The sequence below is a fragment of the Sebastes fasciatus genome, chromosome 18, assembly GCF_043250625.1.
Source record: "Sebastes fasciatus isolate fSebFas1 chromosome 18, fSebFas1.pri, whole genome shotgun sequence".
In the NCBI taxonomy this organism is placed as follows: domain Eukaryota; kingdom Metazoa; phylum Chordata; class Actinopteri; order Perciformes; family Sebastidae; genus Sebastes; species Sebastes fasciatus.
This window is the reverse complement of record NC_133812.1, coordinates 14,109,590-14,133,547: the sequence shown is the minus strand read 5'-3', so window position 1 is coordinate 14,133,547 and position 23,958 is coordinate 14,109,590. Positions and strand designations below refer to the sequence as shown.

The 23,958-nt window shown below is 40.0% G+C and overlaps 1 long non-coding RNA gene across 1 annotated transcript in view; it reads right to left on the bottom strand.

Moving 5' to 3' along the window:
* Nucleotides 1–6,647: 6,647 nt before the first annotated feature.
* Nucleotides 6,648–23,958, bottom strand: part of LOC141756205 (uncharacterized) — a 71,926-nt gene continuing 54,615 nt past the window's right edge. The window contains exons 3-5 of the long non-coding RNA XR_012591417.1: nt 13,299–13,365; nt 8,749–8,802; nt 6,648–8,668 (exon numbers count right to left, since the gene is read on the bottom strand). This is a non-coding gene — a long non-coding RNA (uncharacterized LOC141756205). The remainder of the gene's footprint in view (nt 8,669–8,748; nt 8,803–13,298; nt 13,366–23,958) is intronic.

Sequence of the window (23,958 nt, the reverse complement as noted above, 5' to 3'; positions counted from 1 at the left end):
AAACTCCATGAGGGGTGGAGGACGGGGACAACACAATGTTTTTCTATAAACTTAACCAAGTGTTGTTTTGCCTCAGCCTGAAGAAGTTGTAGTTTTGTTGCCTAAACCTAAAGAAGCCTTTTTGTTTGTGTTCAAAACATAACGTTTCATGCAGTTTTACAACATGTTAGAACATGTTGCTTTCAACTTTTGCAACGTAGTAGGCATAGTATAGGCCCCTAATGAACCCACATCTATGGTGTTTATAGAGACTGATAACGGCTATTTAATGGCCTGATAACAGTCGAATCGCCATTGTTCATTTTATCATTTAAACCTGTGCTTTTCTTATTGTGACATTTCAAAATGTCGTCCATGAAATAAGCCTAATGCACTATATATATATATATGACACATTCAACTAAAGACAGGATCTCTATTCCGGCTCCATTAATGTTTTCTGCTAAATATTGCTTTCATTCTGTCAATATGACCCTACACTGAAAATAGTAGTTATTTATGTGTAATAGGGCAGAAAAAACACTCTTTTCTAATGCTTTCCTTACTCATACAAATATAAATATTGTATGAGTACACACAAACGTGGACACACACACCTGAGCTTCCAGGCTTTGCCGAGCGTCAATCCAATACACCTCACACGTCAGTGAGTGTTTACATGTTTATGGATGACTAGGACCATGTCTCAGATAAGTACTGCGACTGTGGATTGGGGTAATATGCCGCAAAGATTTCCATTTAAATGGGGATGTGATCATGTCTCGCTTTATTTGATCGAGGCTTATTTTGTAACATCCTTTCTGGAAGGCTTTCTGTAAGAGGAGAGGGCAGCAACAACTCCATCCTGTTTGACAGTAGAGACATTACATTATGCAGATATTTCATCAACATATCAGTCTTACAACCCCTGAAAGAAGTGTTCTAGCCCTACTCGCAAATCAATCTCTAATAAACAGAAATTATACAAAGTAGAGTAGGGTACAGTTTCAGTACAATTTCTAATAAGGCATTCTTTATAGAGGCTTTATAAGATGTACATAATGCCTTTAATGGGTGATGAATAATTTAGTATTGCATTACATTAAATTAATTTGACAGATGTTTTTTTCCAAAAAGACTTACATTTTCCCCACATACATACATACAGTACATCGGGAGCAATTAGGAGGTCAGTGTCTTGCTAAAGGTCACTTTGACATGCTTTAAAGACCAGTATTATAATGCTTCATAGATCAATAATAAGAACATTTAGTTTGTCAAAAATCCAATTTATTTACTACATATCCTCCTGTAGTATAGCACTTATTTTTATCTTACCTTGCACCCAAACGTTGTTCTTGATAGTAGTTTATCACTTATTTATAAAGCCTCAATAAATGTGTAATTAACTATTAGTAAGGACATTTGTTACACCTTCAGTAAACCTTGTTAGACAGCTAAATTGTGTTCAGACAGAAAGGGAAGCACATGTTTTGCCTCACTTCATTTGCACAAATTTCACATTTTGTGTTTATTCCAGGGCTGTCAAAGTTAACGTGATAATAACGCGATAATAACGTGATAATAAAGCAAATTTGTTTTAACGCCACTAATTTCTTTAACGCATTAACGCAACTTGTGACTTTTAGGTCATAGCGGGCTCAATTTTAAAGCTAGAGTAAAGATACTGGTATCATATGAAACTAGAAAAACCTAAGGAATTCATGTCATACTAGCTTGTCGTGAAGGAAGCTAAATAACGCTGCAAACTTACGCTAAATTTTGGCGAGGAAAAACTGGCATGGCGATTTTCAAATGGGTCCCTTGACCTATTACCTCAAGATATGTGAATGAAAAAGGGTTCTATGGCTGACAGCTGTTGTTGCCTGTTGGGCTTGAGTTTGCCATGTTATAATTTAAGCATATGTTTATGCTAAATGCAGTACCTGTGAGGGTTTCTGGACAATATTTGTCATTGTTTTGTGTAGTTAATTGATTTTCAATAATAAATATATACATAAATTTGCATAAAGCAAGCATATTTGCCCACTCCCATGTTGATTAAATATCTCCCTCTAAAGTACATTTTGAACAGATCGCGGTTAATCATGGACAATCATGCGATTAATCACACAGCCCTAGTTAAGTCACCTTGTAGCAACAAATTATGTAATAATTTCCTGAAAATGTAATAAAATTTGCACATAAAAGGTACAGTGTGTATTGGCTGCATCTAGTTCTAGTTTTAGAGTACCCCTCCGCTCACTCTTCTCTTTCCAAGACTCTCTTTCCAAAAGACTCACAACACATTTACTTTGCTAAAATGAGTAGGTTCTTTTGCTTTCCTGTCAACCTGCTGTTTCGAGAGTGTGTTCAGTGGTATAATGGGTAGTGTGTCACTGATAGCACTGCGGGTCTAGAGCTTCATTTCCCACTGGGAACTAAATGGGTGCACTCAAGATGCTCCGGATAAAAGCACCAAATGAATGACAGATGTGGCATTAAGCTATATACAGTATTGGTACAGGCTGTCCGCCCTGCTCACATCCTCTCATCGCTCTGTTTTTAGTTCTGAGTACACTTGAACAATCTGGACAGACTCAAGGGAGTGTTTGTTGTTTACGCTCTTCAGTTATGGGGTAAAAACACTTTGAGAGCCAGATGCTTTTACTGTTCTTTAAAGACTTTAAAGCAGAACCACCATCACCACTTCTAAAAGTATTACACACACTGTCCTCCAAACCACTACTTTGTGCTTACATAAAAAGTGTGTTATGCTCTTGAAAGTTGACTAAAAAACACTGTATGATCCATAAATATTACTGTCTCAATGATGACCCAATGTCATCAACTGTCCTAGACGTTTAACATACAAACCACAGCTGAATTTCAATCTTTCTTTAAAGTCTAAAAAGCTTGGACCTAGGCTATACAGTATTTCACTCTGAGCACAAACCTTTTCATCTCTGAAAGCCATTAGACACTGCATTGTTAAATGCAGACTGTGGAAAGCAGACTATGTTTTTGTTTCAAAAGAAATCAGACGATTAGTCATTCTTGAGAAAAATTGAAGATCCAATTGAAGGACACTGAGTTTTTTTAAGTTCACTTCAGACGAGCCATGCGAATATCAACTGACAACAATACCAAGTTCTGTTCATTTGGGGACTGCTGCTTTTGAAAGCTCAACAATAAGAAAAACATGACTAAAGGTCTATAGCCAAGCCGGAGGCCTCGTGAGGCTGCAATGCTTGTTTCACACCAGACAATAAAACTGCTGCATGGATAAAAAAATGGAGACACATTTTCCATCCTTAGATCCTTACCACAACGGGCAAAAAGGGAACATTTGGCCTGAGGGTGGTGCCACAAAATAGACTATGTTATTACCCATATCCTACAGTGAGCGGCGAGGTGTTTTAAGGTTAGTAGTGATGGAGGAAAGGTCATATGGTATATGACAGGCACTGATGTTGTGGAATTACTGTAAATCGCATGTGGATATAAACTGGCAATCAGCTATGATACTTAACCTAAGCTGCGTAGTTTTGGTGCATTATGGACCTTTCAGAAATAACTGACTTTGAATATATCTGTAAACTTCTGTTTGACCTGATAGTGGAGGAAAAGTTAGCCAAAACAGTACCATCCTGCACTGCTCGATGCTAAAAAAATCCAACATGTTCCCTGTCACAGCCATTGTATAAAATCCTACAGACCCTACAACAATATGCTTGATATATACTTAATCTCTGCATATGGTCCGTAGGCCTACCTTACTTACACAATGCTGCATCACTGCATCGGAAAGTGTAATGGTTGTGATTATGTTAAGGACATTATGAACGCTAAGCAACAAAACCAAAATGAAATATGCTTGTTTTTTTTGCTGAGAGTTGGATGAGAAGATTGATACCACTCTCATATCTATACGCTAAATACAAAGCTACGAAGCTACCGCCTGTGGCTCGATAGCTTAGTTTAGCACATAGCTCAAACAGTTCCTTTAAGGAGTACTTAAGTAACTTAATACCGGGCTTTTTGCACCGATCAACATACCCATGTGTGGATGAGTGTAATCACACACAGGGGTGGAAGTAATGAATTATATTTAGTCTCGTTACTGTAGCAAAGTCTTTTTTGTGTGTACTTACACGGTAACGTTTACTCAGAGTGCATTTTAACTGACCTACTTTTTTTTACTTTTATTTATGTATATTCGTACATAAGTACTTTTACTTGATTTCTATTTTCTAGTACTCTTCCCATTTCTGCTCAAGAGTCAGTAGGCTATACATGTCTGCCTACACCGGTCTCATACGCTGTTCGTAGCTATACCTACGAAAAGTAATGCACTGTAATTTGTGTAGATCCCACAAAATCAATTTGTGTGTAATTCACGTAATTGAAAACAGGAAATATAAAGAGCAGCAAACGCCACGGAAGGGCGGAGGTCAGGGTGGATGGATGGGACAAAAAATGCCGGACTTTCGCCCAGGAGACTGGCGTTCGTATCCTGTGTGAAACCAGAGGTCGACGTTGATTTATTTGTCACGTAAACCAAGATCTTTTCCCTAATTTAGTAGTTTTGTTGCCTAATCCTAACCAAGTTCTCCTTAGCCTAACTACGTAGTTTTATTGCCTAAACCTAAGGAAGTTGTTTCCTGTGAAGACAGAAGTTTATTTTGAAAAGACTATGCATGTAGCGAGCAGAAATTGACACGTGTTGCTGGACATTCGTAGGAAAAACGAAAATGGAATAACTTTTTTGCAAAGTATCATACAAACTGTTGTATGATAATACGTTGACCTACATCACTGCAGCAAGGTGACGAATTAAACCACTAGAGGTCAGCAAATAAAAAGATGTTTTGTTTGTCTTTAACATATGAGCAACACAGTTACTTTATAACGTCTTGTTTTGCTGCAGAGCTCGTCCCTGTTTTAGCGACATCAGGCCACCTCCTGTTTCGTTAATTTATGGAATAGAGTCTGTAAAATTACAAGACAGCCCTTTTTGTAACTATACATGCACATCTGATATGAGGACAGGCTGACAATTGCAGCGACTGTCCTTATTTAAGCACAGCTGGCCAGAGACAGCAACGATCTGAGTGAGTGTCCAACTTTGGTTTAATTCAAATTAATGTGGTGGGATCTATAAACACATTCTCCCAAAGGAAAATCCATCACATTTAGTGTATTCAGCATTCATTGTATGTCACACATTTTTGCACATTTGGCAATTACTTCTTTTTTTATTGAGGAAGCTGCATTTTTGACACAGCCAATAACCTTGGGATAATTACTGTAGGCCTGAAAAATTAACCTTTTAATGGGATAAAGTGCACATGTATGTGCGAAAGCTCGCGCGCGTGTGTTTTCCATCATAAACATGCCATACACATACAGTTTCAACAAGGACAATATGCACACACAAAGTGAGCTCGCTGGTGGAAACTGCTTATTCCAGCTGATGGAGTGTATAATTCCAACATTGGAATAATAATGATGGCATTGTAATTCAGATGGATAGAGTAGAAATTAGATTCTGGGGCTTTTTGCATATTGTCATTATTGAGTTCTGCACCATTCTCCCCGTGAAAGCGAAATGAATTGAGAGGTGGGATGAGTTTACATGTCTAACTTACTGAAGCGACCCACAAGTCTCACCTTGCAGCAATTTGAGAGTCTGAAGTGAATCTAAAGTGCATCTTAATTATGTCCCAAAATAAAACAGTAACACACACACACACACACACACACACATTTATGTACATGCACAGAGCCACCTTGTTGGTATGCAACCTGAAAGTAAATGGCTGCAATCACATTTAACACCCCGGCAATTACAGCAAGAACAAACAGCATTTCCAATGCAGCATTTCTCATAATGCCACTTTACGGAGTGCCCTAATTGTGCTCCATTTGCTGCAGAAAATAATCTATGTCACTCCCGCTTTGCTTCACACAAGCACCCAAACAGCTAATCAAAGAGACACATTTCGCTTTCTTTCCTGCACTCAGAACTGTCAAATGCCTTTGAATGAAAGCTGAGTGTCACAGTGTCATCTAAGGCCTTACAAGAGATGAAGAAGATGTTCCTTCTTCTCTTTTATTCCACTTTCACTCGAGGCTGTGGGATGGCCTGTGGCAAGGGGTTAGCTGAAAGAGAATTTCCCTCCATGGATCAATAAAGTATTGTGTTATTATTATCATTACTTAAGGGACCCTGCTGCCTTCTTATTTTTATCGTGGTAAAGGGTGGGAGACCCAGAAGCAAATGTTCCTGTCAATATGTGATCTCAGCCTTACAGGGACAGAAAGGCTTCCTGTGATTTAAGTATTTATTAACCATGACACCATTCTCAAGCCACATATAACATGGAAGAGCTCTGGGCTACATATCACTGCTGCCTTAAACTTTATAACCTCAGACTTGTGATTTTCATAAATTAGGAATTATATGTGCTCTATGGATGGAAGAAAATCTCCCATGCTTGAGATGAAACTCACTCATAAAACCCAAAAGATCAATGTTCTTTAGGAGGAGCCATTCCTATACGTGACTAGGAACTATCATTCAGCTGGTAGGTGTTGCTACACGGAGGGATAAACAGGTTTTAATCATTCACTGTGAGTATGGTACTGTCTCAGAAACCCTAAACTTAACCAAGTGTTTTTTTGAACCCAGACCATGATGTTTTCCTAGCTTCAATTATTGTGCCTAAACTTAAACTACCCTTAGTTTTAGTTCCTAAATCTAACCAGCCCCATCGGCTATCGGTCTGACAAAGACTGAGCCTCTGGAGGTAAGGGGCTGCTCTTTAGTTTTTTCAAAGTTTATTAATATTGACTGTGGCACGTGTCAAAATTGCACCAATTTCGACAAAAGCACTTCCTTGGGTCCCAATCAATACACCCACCAAGTGTGAATTAGATCGGATAAACGGTTCTCGAGATATGCAAAGGACAAACAGACACATACGCATACAGACAGACAAATAGAGATTCCTTGCTTTATAGTTATATGATGGGTTTCCATTGGAGAATATTCCATTAATGATCTTTGGTTGTGATTTTTTAATTAAGCACCAATTTTCATAGTACTTTTCTGAGTAATTAATGATCCCGGATTAGCTGGATATCAATGCCAATTGACAGACTCCCAAAAAATTGCTCATCCTTATCAGCCTGCACAGTTGTAACTGTGCAAGCTTAATGTTTTGGAGCGCTGAAGTTCATTCTTAATCTTTGGGAACAGTAGATGTAATCCCACTTCCAAATGGACCATCATAATGTTGAGCTATGGTGTGAACAACATTAAGCATGTGCAGCACACTGTAAACACTTTAAATCGTATAGCATGGTGAGATACCCTGCGTGACCTACTGTTGTTATCCCCTATACAGGCCTGAGTGCAATACATTATGTGATCCAACACTGGTCGTTGTAGCCAATAATTGAATTGCAGTGTTAACTATTGTATTGTGGACTGGCAATCGCCAGTTATGGCCCGAACAAACACATGTCTCCCATGTACCTGCACCTCGGTGCGCCTCCCAGATAGCAAATGTTCTGATGAGATGTTTTGTGTTCTGGTCTTTTCATTGTACACCCTTGGGATTACTGTCTTTGAAAAGCACAGCAAATCTACAGTGTTGGCAATGCTTATGGCACCGCCATCCTGCCTTTTATAAAGTCTGTTAGATCGTGCTGCCATTTTTGATAGTCTGTTAGTTATCATACTTGATACTGCATTAAATAAATGTCCATGTAAACACAAGTGTCTGCAAATACTTTCAACAATAAACCTGTGATAATAATTATTTAACTACTAGTATTTGTGCACCAAACAAAATGCATATAATAAACTTGGGATATATACACTGTTCTCTGCTCCTTTAATTTTAGTCTTATTTACCCTCCATATCTCCTTGTCTTGTTTTGTCTTGCCACTTCTTTTTGCCTCTGTTTAGTTGGGTCGGTGGTCCATATAGAGGGGGTAAATTGAATTAATTAGCCTCTGGGTAAATAAATGGATTTTGGCATTCAGCTCCCTCTTTTTCTTGCTCTCCGTTTCACCACAGTACTGACAGTTCAATCAGTTCTTCATTTAGCGATTTAATCAACCTTTAAAAAAGGTATTTTTCCTACCCAAACCGCTTCACTTGGCGAGCTTTCTGATGGTCCTTATTGTAATAAAATAAAGCACTCTCAGTTCTCCTTAATGGGGAATTAGGCAAAAATGACTTTGAGCAAGGATACATTTGAGCGAATGATGAATAATGCCATCCTAATGAAATCCTTACAGAACTATTTTGTATCGCTCGTGTGGTTACCTGGCCCAACGTTCAGACATTGACAGGGTTTCGGGCAATTTGTAAAGCTAAGACAATCTCATCTTGGGACCTTAAGGGCAACCCATTTTTGGAGAGATAAAAGGTTGATGATAATCAGGCCCTCGCACATTTATCCTCAAATTTGACAGAGTTTAATCAAATGTGTAATCACACTCAGACATTACCGTGTTTGCCAGGGGGATGAACAGACTTTGCAGCCACATTGGCCTTAGTAATAGATGCACAAAGCAGAACTCTTAACAGTGTTTTGCAAAAAGTCTGACAGTTGCGATCGCAGCTCTGCTGCTGGATGAGGAACACTGAAGGCAAAAGTTGATAATGCTGCCCTGCAGTGGCAAAAAAGCACTCATTTCAACTGTAGCCAGCCTCATTGCCCTCTTTCATCTCCCGGCCCTATTTACTTTACCTTTGATCTTACATTTGTGACTTTCTGATCCTGGTCCCGCTGCAGCACTTTCACCTGTAGACAAAGAAGGAAGAAACTGTAAGGCTTTTAAGTAAAAAATTGTAGACATGCACACCATGACGCATACTTGAGTACTGTACACACACACAGTCTATCATCTGCAGAACATCTGCTTGCCATCAAATGTGGCATCAAAGGCCGCTTGTTACTTGGATTGCATTAGCTTCCTGATGTTTCATCTTTGATATGGCACAGCATTACTTCAGTGAATAGCACATCTTCCTGCTACACCGCCTGAAAGGCTGCGAGCCTCAGCCCTTCATGTCCCAACAATACGAGTGTCTTTCTGGCTGCCTGGATAATCAAATGAAGACAGATGATACGCCTGCAAAACATTGTCTCTTGCGAAAAACTCCCTAAAGTTAATGCCGTATCACCGCGTTTAATATTGCAGGCTGTTACAGTTTGTCCTGACTTTCGTGAGTAAGTAAGTAGGTGAGTTTAGTTTAGGCACGCTTATCAATACTGAGCAACAGACATTTTGTTTGTCTCCTCACTCAAGCAGCTTAAAGGTGTTAGTATGAGATAAGTGGAGCTGGATTTTTTTTCTGCAGGGAATATCGCATCATGTCTCTTCATGTTGAGCACATCAGTAATCTGTTGCCGCTCTCTCCCAGTCACCATTATCTAAGTTAATTAGGTGGTTCTATATTTTATATGAAATTAGAAACTGATACCACTTTCATTATGCTGAATGGCAGCACGGGGCCGTTAGATTGCAATAAGTCTTTCATAATTTATATGCACATTTACAGACTTATACTGTTTGTGTGCATCTGTGTGTGGCGTATTTCTTCTCGGTTAAGTTTTTGATTCGAGTGTCTGAGGGAAAGGGGAAATGCTCTAGTGATTCAAAGAAAGTGTTATTCTCTGAGGACGGGAAATTAAAATCATAGAGGTTAAGTCATGGCAAAGAGTCTCAATTTCCGCAGAGACTGAATCCATTTAAATACGCACTTGAAGCAACTCAAATATCTCAGGATATTTCCATGATTGAAATCTGTTTTAATGCCCTTAATTTTCGTAAGTGTGCTATAACTTTAATGAGACAAACCTGAGAGCCTCTAATTCACACACTCCTGATCTCCATCATATATTTCCATGTACATATACCGTAGTCATGCTGATTAATTTATGTGATTCAATCAATATGAAAGCCAGTTGACTGATTTTTGAGGTTTTAAAGGCCCTCATAAAACTTTTATTGAAACTGTACTCAGTTAAATTCTTAGCCACAGCAACATTTCTGTCATGACAAGACAATTTGAAAACATATTGGGTGTGAGTCAAGCCTTTATTATACTTGGACACTTAAAAAGTGATGGTGCAAGAAATTCTCTTTTAAAACTAGAGCAGGGATCATACTAAATTAAAGTAAATGTTTCTTGCTGAGACTTAGATGAGAAAATTGCAACCCAGTCTCACGGGAAGGCTCATAAATAGCACGACTTTACACAGACATTCTGCACGTTTTAGGCTTTTGCGTGTCATTTGTACGCCGCGCAACAAAACTACAGTAACGTCCGCAGTTAGGTAGAGGTGACAAAACCACTCACTTAGGTTTAGGCAACAAAACAACTTAGTTAGGTTTAGGAAAAACATCATGGTTGGGCTTAAAATAAGTACGTAAACTAAAAAAAATACGGAAACAACCTAACATAAGTACGGAAAAAACACGCCACAAAAAAAACACGTGACGAAACGTCACTGATGTAACTAACAAAACAAAACACTGGTCTCGAACACGGGTCTCCGGGTTAAAAGTTGTGTGTTTGTTGGACCCATCCACCTCCCCAACCCCCGACATAAGCGGTCTTTTTCGCTTTTTATTCTACTTCACTAGCTCTGATAACATATTTACGCATTTACATTGCTGTCAGTACAGATGATGTACAAATGACACACCAAATGCAAAAAAATCATTCTAATTGCACCTAAATGCCTTGCGCATTATTGTGGCATTCATGCGCCTTTTCGTGCAAATTGGCTGGAAAAATTATACCACTCTATTGTCTACATGGTAATTGGCTCTAAAGCTCACTAATTAACATGTAGTACTGTATCTTGATTGTTAAATTTGTACAAAAATGGATGCTATAATGTGCGCTGTAGAGGTGCTGGCAGTCCTGGGGGAAATATTTCTGAAAATCTGATTTCTCTCTTTTACGACATTTTAAGGATCTGCAGGAACCCTGTTGAAAGAGATGAGAGGAGTAGACTAGTGCCGCATGATTGCAAAGACTTCTATCAAGCACAAATCAACTCAACTGAATGGAAATAGCAGCTACAACGTTGCTACAGCAGGTTTCACAACACAAACACTGCATAAAACACAACATAAAGATGTATTAAAGACATATTTACTGTATAGACATGAGAATGGCGTCGATCTATCATCTAACTTGCAAATAAGCATGACTATATTTGGAGTTAAATGGGAGGAAAAGACTAACTAAGACAAGGATTTGTTCATTTTGCTCACCTTACATTTTCTCAGCTGTTTGATCAATATGCATGATTGCGGTATAGGCAAGTTTGCAACTTAATCCATTTAATCCATGAGTGGCTTGTTTTCGTCTTTACTTGCATTGTTTGTTTGTATTGATTTGTGCTCTGAGTTGGTGAATGACTGGTATACCTGCTCAGTAAATGAAGAGGCACTGTCGTATTGTGGATATCAAACACAGAGCTGATATGTGAGCACATCAAATACCAGTGCCCACCGGGATTTCGCTGTGAGAAGTTATGCATGGTAATTACATTGCTCAGTATGTCCCTTATAATAGAGCCTTCTATTAGCGGTGACATTCAGGCTGTTTGCTCTGTCACATCAGACACATTTGTTCATTTTCCCCCACATGTTTATTTGTATTGGAAATCATCCCAGCATGCATTGGGTGAAAGTCTGAGAAACTAGTTCATCACAAGAGTAATGCTGTGTTTGGTGTGAAATAAGCACTGTATTAAAAAAATAAATAAAAATGAAGCCTTCTCATTCATTTCAATGAGACCACTGTATTGGCAGCTGGACTGCTTCGCTTTGTACAAAGCTAAGTGGTTTTACAGGGGGCACATAAACCCCAAATTCTACATTGTTTTGGTTTTGTAGAGATTAAACAGATGAGAGCTGTTGGTAGGAAAATGTTATTACCTTTGGACAGAGCCAGGCTAGCTGTTTCCACCTGTTTCCTGTCTTTGAAAGGGTTAAAGTTATAAGATGAAAACACGGACAACTCCCAGACTGAACAACGCCGTGGTAGCAAGCTGTCAATCACAAGGCAGCCACGCCCTAAAGCACACCCTGCTTTATGGTCCATTTGACTCTAAATGGGACCATAATTTACTAAATGAACATCATGCTGTGTTGAAGAAGACTTGAAACTAGCGATTGAGAACATAAACTCATGTTTACAATGTTTACTGAGGTAATAAATCAAGTGAGAAGTAGGGTCATTTTCTCATAGACTTCTATACAATCAGACTTATTTCTGCAACCAGAGGAGTCGCCCCCTGCTGGCTGTTAGAAAGAATGCAAGTTTAAGGCACTTCAGCATTGGCTTCACTTTTCAGACCCGCAGGGCTAAACTAAGCTACCCGGCTGTTCGTGGTACTGTAGCTCGTTATTTGACGTTTACCTCTCAGCAAGAGAGCAAATAAGCTATTACCCAAATTGTTAAACTATTCCTTTAAAGATGTGCTACTCAAACTTGACTTTGTGGATAACATTTAATTTGTCTATGTGTCAAACACAGGGGCCCTGTGTCAAAATCTAGATGCAAGACTTTTGTCATATTCTTCCTAAATTAAGTTGTGTTTAATCAAATTACCAAAACACTAACAGACACACAGAAACCAGAGGCCAGGTTGTGTTTTTCCAGCACAGGAGCAGTGGGCGTATAATGAAGCTGCCGTGTGTAGTCCGTTGTGTATGTGATGGAAACTTGGACTGACAGAATACACAGTCCTCAGACGGTGGTGGACGGGAGGTCAATACAGCACATTTCTTGCCCCAGGCCCCCTAACAGGTTTATCTGGCCATGCCACTTACATATATGATCAATACTGACAAGCAACAAGCACCCTGGTGGACATTCATATGTTTTGGACTCTTGTGCGTTGTGGATGGAGGAAACTGATGTCATCAGCATGCAGAGAACTACTGTGACACGCTCCAAAGGTTTAAAAACAATTTTTCTTCCTCTTTGTTTTTGTCACTCTGCTTCCACCTGATTAGCCTTTTAACAGTTCCAGTCATTTCTGCAGTTTCAGATGGACACATTATGTAAAGATATTGTCAAAGAAGTTTGTGTTAAATGGCAAAATGGTTCTTTTCAAATGGTTTTTCATTCCCTGGCCCATCATCATTTCAGACAGTTCCAAACAATAGATTGATTTGGAGTATTTTGTTCCTAAAATATCCAATATTTCAATAGGCTCTCTTCAACTTTCCACAAACAATCTGTACTGATGAGGCAGAACAAAATATTCACCAACACACAGCTGACTGTTCTTCTCCCTGGAGGTGGGGGGTGCCGCCTGCAACATCAAGCACCGGAGCTGCACCCAAAAAAAGACAGACAAAAGCGAAAATGATGAATGCACCGCAGAAATGGAGGTCTAATTTCCCCCCAGTATGCACTTTGTTTGCCTAATTAATTTGCTTTGGTTCAGGCACTTCGCCCAAATGCAGTTAGATAGACAGAGAGAGAGAGAGAGAGAGAGAGAGAGCGAGAGAGCGAGAGAGCGAGAGAGCGAGAGCGAGAGCGAGAGAGAGCGAGAGCGAGAGAGAGAGAGAGAGAGAGAGAGAGAGAGAGAGAGAGAAAGAGAGAGAGAGAGAGAGAGAGACTAGTGTATTGGCTTTCTTGTTTTTGAACATTTGGGCATGGGTGTCTGTCTGTGTGTGACGACTCCGCTGGAGTTTCTTTCTGGTCCAATAATTCACTGACAATAAAATACATGGATTCATTGAAAAATAATTTTGCAGACATAGGCTTTGATTTGTTTTATTCAGTGAGTGCTCCTGATGGATTTATACTGTTTGACTCTTTGTGCGAATGCGCTGACGGTTTCTGTTTGACTGAAACAGGTTCAGGATCTGATTTCTTTTTAAAGAAAATGACTGTAACAAAGCCCAGATGTAAACTGTAATGTAATTGCTTTTCCTAAAGGACGCTGTATGCTTTACTTTAGAACTTTCCTTTAATTAAGCAGTAAACTGAATAATTATTAACTAATAAAGCAAAGTTGTTTAGCATTCAGGCTATTAGATCGGCGTTATCCGTCGCTATTATCACCATAGATGTGGGTCAATAGGGGCCCTACTACACCCACTAGTAGGTTTTATCATCTATACACATGGTAGATCACCTAAAGAAGGTATAAAAAGAACACGACAGTGACCTCTAGTGACCGTAGTAATTATGACAGGAGCAGAAACTGAAGTCAGGCGCTGTAGTATAGACTATGTGAAAGTCCATAAGGGGTGGAGGTCAGGGATGATGGATGGGACACAAAACACGGGGTTTTCACCCAGAAGACTGGAGTTTGCGTCCTGTGTGAAACTAACAATGTGTAGTTGTCTTTGTGTATGCAGTTATTTTAACCCAAAACACAATGTTTTTCCTAAACTTAAGTTTTTTTTGCCTACATCTAAAGAAATTGTAGTTTTGTTGCCTAAACCTAAAGTAGCTTTTTTTATTTTTGTTCAAAACGTGACGTTTCATTCAGTTTTATAATGTGTTAGATCGTGTTGCTTTTAAATTTCACTTGCACTTTTACAACGTAGTAGGCATAGTAGGCCCCTAATGACCCACATCTATGGTGCTTATAGCAACTGATAACGACTTTTTAATGGCCTCATAAAAGTTTAATCGGGTGCAGCAACATCATTAATTGGGGCCCTTTTGGATATGAATGGGTGTTGAATACTATGCTGGATCAAATTACAAACCACCAATGTGTGAGTTTGTCACAGGAAGTTTGAACTTTTTTTTTCATGTGCCATTCAATGTGCCAACATTTTGAGGTTATCAGTCTTTCAGTTCTGTACTATCAGTAGAACGCAGGATCAGTTGGTAGTTTTGTAAAGAACTATATTTATGTTCCTCTATTGCCATAATATATTACATTCATTACCGGTATAACGTTATTATCAATCATTGTAACATATTTTAGTTTACTCGCAGGCCTATAAGTAAATCCAAAATCAGTTGCAGAAAGTTAGAGTTTACACCAATATGCACAACATGCAACCTAATAATGAAGCCACAGACATATAGTGGGTAAAAACCCTGCAGGCAGAGTATCTCCAGGCTTTCTACCACTACCTAAATAAATAATTCAACAGCAGCCCTCACCAAAATGAGCAGAATCCATCCACATGGGAGTTGTCAGTGCAATACACCTGAGTGAATGAAGCCTGTTTATGAATAGAATAGAAAATCATCTATCCAATCAACAATCTTACAAGCAGTATTGTCATCGCCTATAATCTGTAATGGATGACTATCAGGAAGTAAATCTTTGGCCAGATTAGGATGTATGCAGATGTCAGAGCTGACATCAAACATCTGAGTGTTAATTAGCCGCTGATGTGACATACCTGTGCAGGAGGGGGGAGACGGCAGCATCTTCTCGTTATATCTTTGCTCAAATAAACAACGTGAAACATTGCAGAAAACATTGTTTTTTCTTTTAATATCGGGAAGACTTTGTCACCTTTTTTGCATTATGCTGAGATATATTTGTTTTAATGTTATTTATGGCTTAACAGCTTGCGAATATTCAAAATGTCCATTTCACACCATGATAGTGACCTTTGTGAGGCTACTAATTGGCTGCCGTTAGATACCAGAGGATTATTGGTTTGTATTTAATAAACAGTTTATTTGAAGCAGCTTTTGCAGCCGTATACATCTGTGTATTCATAGTATCTACAGAAATAGTAAAAAAAAAAGCACAAAGTTATGAAGGTGTGTCAGCGAGCCAGCATGCACAATACCAGGACCCTGAACCTGAAGCAGCTATATTGTAATGCAGCCTTTAATCTTTAATTGTATTGTTTACACCTGCTTTTCCTACTGTGACATGTCAAAATGTCTTGTGTGAATAAGGCCTATCGGAATATCGTATTTTACAGGCTACCTGTATGTCCCACTAGACTGTCTATAAGAAGTGGACGTCGTCACCATGACGGTCACCCATTGGTTTGTGGACTGCCATTTTTGTCATCTTGATTTTTTGCAACCAGATATACACCAGAGGGTGGAACTAAGTACAACCGAACGCATTAACTATTAACTAAAACACACTGTGTAAGGGTTAAAGTTGTAAGATGAAAACACGGACAACTCCCAGACCGGACAACGCCGTGGTAGCGACATGCCAATCACAAGGTAGCCATGCCCTAAAGCATACCCTGCTTTATGGTCTATTTGACTCTAAATGGGACCATAATTTACTAAATGAACATCATGCTGTATCGAAGAAGACTTGAAACTAGTGATTGAGACCATAAATTCATGTTTACAATGTTTACTGAGGTAATAAATCAAGTGAGAAAGATAGGGTCATTTTCTCATAGACTTCTATACAATCTGACTTCTTTTTGCAACCAGAGGAGTCGCCCCCTGCTGGCTATTAGAAACAATGCAAGTTTAAGGCACTTCTGCATTGGCTTCACTTTTCAGACCCGGAGGTTGCACATTGGTACCACTTTTAGCATCTTATGTGTGAAATGTTCTTTGAAAAACACCAACAAGGAATGCTTTTTGCATATTAAACAGTATTTTTGATTAATGGACTAAAACATCAAACCCACTGGTATCTAGCTTTACACCATAACACCTTAATCCTATTTATCCACCTCTCCTCTTTTTGCTTTCTTCTCTCCCTCCTTCCCCCATCCCAGTGAATTGCGCTGGCTATTGATTTTCCCGCAGGGCATGATTAGCCCTAACCTGTGTCAGAGTGCCAAGTCAGGGCAGTGATAATGCCTTCACTCAATGCACAATAACAAACTCATGTGCCCCAGGAGCAAGTGCTAGCTGCCTCGGCGCGTGCTGGCATGCTAATTTGCAGAGACTTGTGATAAATGCGCGCTGTCAATCCCGCTGAATAAAGTCGGCCTCTCAGCAGTGCGGCAGCAAGGCCGATCCGATAAGCTACATCAAACAAATAGGTGGGAGTGGGATTGTTTATGCGGTGCTCCAACATATATGTGTAAATATATGTACACACTCGTATCGAGCAACCGCAGCTGCAAACGATGAAACACAAACATCACATTCCTACGTTCACAATCCTTAACAGCCAGTGCACAGCCAACATACTTCTGACACCTCATTAGTCTTCATGTACCCCCATGAGAGTCCCGCTCACTCAGGCCCGAAATTTCAGCTCTAGGCCAGCCTCCCCCTATCCGTATGAACCCAAGCTCGGCTGAACCTGAACCGAAGCCCAAAGCCAATATTTTAATGTCAAAATTCGCTCCCTTTCCCTCCCTCTGACCTTTTTACGCACACACACACAAAAAGCTGTCACAATCTAAAAATGCATTCACTCTAACAATGCAATAAAGACACTGTCTACTCCGTATCGGCCTATCCATCATGATGAAGAGGCAAGTCAAACTGTAAATATAAAGACATAAACAGTGGTCATGTAGCTCGCCATCACGCAATATACAGACAAGCTGTTTGAACCTCTCCGCATTGATAAAGCACACTCTTAAACAATCATAGAGAGCTAGCGCTTCATAAATCAAAACTGACTGACCACTTTGCCTTGATGCGAGAGGAGCACGGTGACAAAAAGGCAAGTTGACAGATGTTCGCCAAATCTGCGTCACTCACCCATAAATCCAGAAGAGGACCTGACAAATGGCCAATTGTTAAAAAATCCCCCATTTTACATATATTATTCTTTATTGTCTCTGTGAATAATGAGCCAACACTCAGTCAACATGTCAAGAGGCTTCTGCAACATAAGATAAAGTCAGGCAAGGACAAATCAGAATAGTCATCGATTTTGAGATTTTGAGTTTTGAGCTTTGAGCTTTGAATGGAAGTGAATGGAATATATACAGTATATTATAATGTAAACATGTATTTTCAGAAACAATGTCCCCTCTATATAACCACCGTCCTCTCTACATAAACAGTCAGCCCATTCTCATTCCCAGGGCCGTCGGTGTTTGACATCCTTGAGCAGTGGTATGAGATGCACCGGGCTTTCCATTTACTACAATGTAAACCCAACAGGAAACGCACAGGGAAAGTACTGTGGTGAGGTAGTTTAAAGAGCGACAGAGACAAACAGGACAAGCGGGAGGGGAGGTGCCTGGGTCCAACAAACACAAGGCTTTCATCCAGGAGACTGCTGTTCGTGTCCTGTACGTTAAGTTTCGCTTTACAGTCATCTGATTGTTTGTGTCCAGTGTTCACAACGTCGAGTCACATTTTCACTGTACAAACGTAATAATTTTAAGCCCAACCATGTTGTTTTTTCTTAAACCTTAGTTAGTGGTTTTGTTGTTTAATCCTAACCAAGTGTTTTTGTTAAATTCACAACGTTAAGCACGTGTTTACTGCGACCGAAAAGTGATGCCAGGGGGTCTGACAAAGCGTCAGCATGTGACGAGTTGGGATGAGAATGTGTTGAAGTAGTCCATATATAATTCACTTACAGGGAATTTTCAATACAGGAACTTTTAGCCTTTTCCTGGATAGCTCCTGGTGACTTTCTGAATGTCCAAGAGAACCAAGGGCTTGAATTAGAGCAATAAAACTTTCTTAAAATCCATCTCAAAATTACGTTCTAATGCAGAAATAAATAACCATCAACCACTCAGCTGATTGTCTACTTTGTAGAGCGGCGCACTGGGGTTTTCAGTCTACTTTTCAATCTTCTTTTCATTCATCACATTGGACTCAAACATTTTTTATACTGTATATATTAAACAGAATACATACATATTCATTGAAAGGACCCTGACAGGAATATATCAAAAACCCTCACTTCCTATCAGTTGCTTATAGGTCGAGTTATCCTTGCAGTTCTTCGTGCTGTTGCTGCCTCTTTATGTGCCTGCTGCTTCAGGTACTGTATATGGAACAGTCTCCTTGACTACCTATGAGACAACGGGTGACAAATTAAAGGGAAAAAAAAAATTGAATAAATGAATGCTGATCCTTCTATACAGGTCACGAGGGGTCACTGGCTGGTTTGATGAGTGTGAAAATGATTTAAATAACAGGGTCAGGTATGCAGTTATAGATCTTCAACACCTATGGGAAGCAACACAGCACTCTCCAACACCATCATCCAAATTCAAGAATATCTTCTAGATGAATCATCCCTCCAATAGACTTTGAGAATCTAACTTTACGCACACTTTATGTTGTTTTTTTCCCTTTAATTTGTCACCCATTTGTGTCAAAACTATTTAAATGAGTCTCCGCCATGAGGTGATCACTGCAGGCCCCACAGCAAAACATGGAGTTTTCCTTATTTATTGAATTTGGACAAATGTGTTTACATGCAGCGCATTGAAGTCGCAGTGTAATGGGCGAACGCAGGGTGTGGGTTTCTACACAAAGACATACAGTACAAAGAGGATCTGTTGGCAGCGCTGGCACTCGGCGTCAAAATGAGACCGCGAAAAAGGAAAAGAGGGAGGGAAGCTTTTGAGAGGAATTTGTGATCCTCTTGCTCTTACAAAAATCACCAGAAATACCCACGCAAACACGCACAGACAACAGGCGTGTATGAGGGCTTTATTCGCTCGAGCTGAACGCCACCGCGCGTAGACACACACACACAGATGTTTACTCGCAGGCAAAAAACACACCGTAACCCACATAAACACAAATATGGCGTACTCATACACGCACACCCAATCAGTGATCCTCTCTTGGAATGCATCTGAAATGAGACAAAGAGGAAGAGGGGGTGGAGGAGGGGAATAAAAGCAGATTTACAAGGCCTGTTCCAGCATCAGTCAGCAACTTCATTCTCCAGCCTCAGTGATGCTCTACAGCAGTGACACACACACACTTTCTCTGTCACACACACTTTGATGACTTTCTTTTTAAAGAATGTGTAGTCTTGGCTCCGTGTTTCTGTCGGAAAGGACTTATCCCAGCCTCTGTGTGACGCAGCGAGGACGCGTTTAGAGAGGTATCTGCAGGAGAATAGTGCAGAGAAATGATACCATTTCATTCAAACGTCTGTCTTTCTGATGCTTAGTCATTATTCAAATGTGCAAGCTGAGGGTGAATACACAATGTGGGCACAGATTGGTTGAAACACCTCCCCGCAACAATCGCATCTCTTGATCCCTGACAAACTAGTTTGTCGATTATATCTGCATGTTGACCTTTAACCACTTCACTCGCAGCGGAAAACAACAAAAAAATTATTTTTGATTCACTGCACTGCAGATCGTCCCCCAGCTGCAACAAACAGATGTTAATAAAGAACTTCTCTAACGCGTTTCATTAATTCAGAAAGTTCTCTGTGTGACATGAGGAGCTGGGCGTTTTTTTTTTTTCTCTGCGGAAAAAAGTCAAATGCTGCTCATTTATCTTACAGATACAAAGAACTGATAAATAAAAAATGCTTTTATTTCCTCTTCGCAGTTTTCATCTGCGAGGCCGAGCGTGTGCGTCTGTCTGATCTTTGCGGCTCTCAGAGATACAGGGATCAGACTGTTTGAGATATTTTTTTTGTGTGTGTGTGTGTCTGAGCTTCACTTCAGTTTCCAGTGTTGGGATTACCATTCCCTTTTGAAATGAAAGATTGCATTACTTTCTTTGAAATGAGTTTCCATAGCACATTCTTAAAAAAAGGTTCCAGACATGTTTCAGGAGGCATTCATGAATAAATAATCAGTGTTTATAGTAGTGTCGCCGTTATGCAATATTTATGTACTCTTGATGTCAAAATAAAAGTCCTTTAGACAAATGTAATTTGTGATTCAAACTGCAATATTTAGAAGAAGGCATAGAAGACATTTGCTAAGGGAGCGGTCAACACAAAGACAAATTAAACAGTTATCCCTAGATCACGCAGGTTAAAACAGTGCTGTGCTGAATAACAAAGTATTTTAAGACCTTGCGTCTGTCATGTTGTATCTACAGCGAGCGCGCCTCAAGAGAAAAGAAGCAATAACTTCTCTGACAGTGTGTATGTATGCGTAGATCTTACAAGATACTGTAATGCTCCTTAGGAGACACAATAGCCTACTTAAGTGTAATCCAAGTGGGTGGGCAATAGTAGATCCACTTTGTTTTTCGAGCTCAATTCAACCAGCATCTCATGGAGATTTAATCTTGTTATGGCGGCTGAGGCCAGCTGTCAAGAATTATTCTTAGATATGATAATCACTGAAGGCTCACATTGAAAGTTTATATACAAAAAAGAAAGATTTAAATCCTCATGAGAAATGGTTCAAGCACAGGAATTATCTCAGGGGGATCCCATCAGGAAAAGAAAGATGTCATAAAGAAATAAAATGTAGGCTACTCTACGCTGCTTTCAGAGAAACATCTCAATATCTGTGTGAGGTCTAAGAAATCATGTATTCTAATTATGGATATGAGTGTAATGGTACACCTAATATTAAAACCAAAGTGCTCGTATCAAATATAGTACTAAGCTAATATGGAGCTGTCTCGGAATGAACAAGACTGAGTCTACAACCGTGCTGGTGGCTCGGTGAGGCTGTACGGCTCACAATGGCAATGCTAACATGCTGATGTTTAGCAAGTATGTTCACCATCTTAAGGCACCAGTATACGTCATTAGAAGTGCTTGTCAAATGATTGAATACCTTGAAAAAACAAAAACGAAAAACCTTCCCCCACACCTTTCCAACATGTGAATTGGGAGGGCTGTGTCAATTTTTGTAACTTACCAAAACTGACAATCACACCCACTTCATTAAATGCTGTGTGCTGCTGAGGTGAGACAACTATTTCTGTCACTTTTCATGTGTACAACCCATAGACTGGATATGGACGACATGACAGCTCCAAGCCAAAACATCTCGATCGCCCCCTGGTGGCTGGCTGCAGTATAGGTCATAAATCCCACCCCCTCAGTTCTTATCACGCTGACGTATGTTCTAGTGTTATTTTTTTTATACGTTTGGTTTTAATTAGTTTTTTTTAATGCTAATTTAAATTGAATAAATAAAATAAAATACATTGAATGCGGCCGTGCTCGGCTTGAGATTGGTTTGGGTGGTTGACCTCGATACCATGGCTCAACCAACCGATCCCTACTGCGCAGACTCTGTCTCCAAATGATGTCAAAATCTTGGTCATAATCCAAAGAATTAGACAAAGTAAAATCATTAAAATGCTCGACCGACAGACTGCCCATAGATCCACGACTCTAGCATGGCTAAAAATAAAGAAAAGACAATTTTTGTAAATATGGCTTTATCTTGCATGAGTCTCATCTTACTGATTGCTCATTGTAGATCAGATCCACTTGGTATGGAGTATTCATATAGATGATGTCTTTTTGTACTTTGGCTGCGAAAGTACTTGGAATTGAAACTCTGCCAAATTCACCATAATTTCATCCAGAGTAAATATAGCTCAGATCCTCTCCATCTCTGACTCTCTCAGTGTCTCTGCTCGCCTCTCTCCAACTGATTTGGCCTGTAATTGTTGCAGGCCTGCGTGAGTGAATAGACCCTCGCCTCGTCAATAAAGCAATCATTAGAAGCAGATTGAGTTTGTGCTTGTGTACTGACAGCACATTGGATGGGGGTGAATGGAGGAGGAGGAGGAGGAGGAGCGGGGGAAGAGAGGGATGCTGATGGTGAGATTCGATATTTTGATGCGTGTCGGCTGAATCTGTCTCAACCAATTTAAATGATGGGAAACACTCATTGTTTTTTTTAGAGTCACACAGAGAAGCTGACGGATATCATTTTAAAGCATGCACATGCTCATATATAATCACAGATGTGCACATTACAGATTATTTTCCTCTCCGTCTTTCCTTACACAAAAACAAATGCATCTCCAGCAGACTATCATAATTAAAACAAAACACAGCCAGACAATGATCAGACTTTGCAGCACAAACACTTTTCCTCCTCCGTCAGTAGCCTCTTCAACCCCGCCCGTCCTTCTTTCTGTCTCTCTGCCTGAGCTGTGAGTCCCCGGGGCCAGACTTGGTCAGTGCTCAGCTGTGATTTTGCTGTGTTTGAAATGCAATCAGTCCCAATTCTCTGTGCTCTCTCTAACAGGGAGCCAGCATCCCCCCCTCCCCTGTCCACTGGAGCCCATAGTTAAAGGACAGCCGAGCGGACAGAGACAGAAAAAGAAACAGCGGAGTCAAGAGAAGTTTGCCGAGGTTAATCAACCAGCGTGTTTGTATGGGTGCTGTGTTGCTGCTTCTATCTACAGACCCATCATGCTTGTGTAGGTAGACACAACATATTGTCTCAGTGAGGGATTCCTGCACCTCCTAACTGTGAGTTAACTGCTACACTCCTCAGCAACAGTCACGGAGTGGGAATATGGAACTAAAATGGCACTAAAGTCTGTGACTGTAAAGTTGCTCTGTTGCTATCCAGGAAAATATGACTTCTTGTCTTCTATAGTTATAATAAGCTCCCAACATACTGATATACTATGAAATAGGGCCGTAGCTAAGGTTTTTAGCTGAGGTCAGTGGCGGACTCGGGCTGTCTGTGGGGCAGGGGCGAAAAAAAATAAAAAGGGCACCCGCTGCATGCATTGGGGCACCAGCGCGCAGAATGCTTTCTCAATTTTAAGGTCACCCTAGAGGGCACTTCATAATGTTTTTCTCTACTGGAAGGGCACCTTAGAGGGCACTTCATAATGTTTTTCTCTACTGGAAGGGCACCTTAGAGGGCACTTCATAATGTTTTTCTCTACTGGAAGGGCACCTTAGAGGGCACTTCATAATGTTTTCTTCATTTAAGGCCACCCTAGAGGCCACTTTATTATGTGTTCTCCACCATAGGGGCATCCAAGAGGGCACTTTTGCTGTGGTTTTGTTCAAACATGGGCGCACCCCCCTTTGAGTCCACCAGAGACTGAGGTCATTTGTTTAAATATACAATTCAATTATCTATTTATATCTTGTTATTGGTCTAAAACTAGT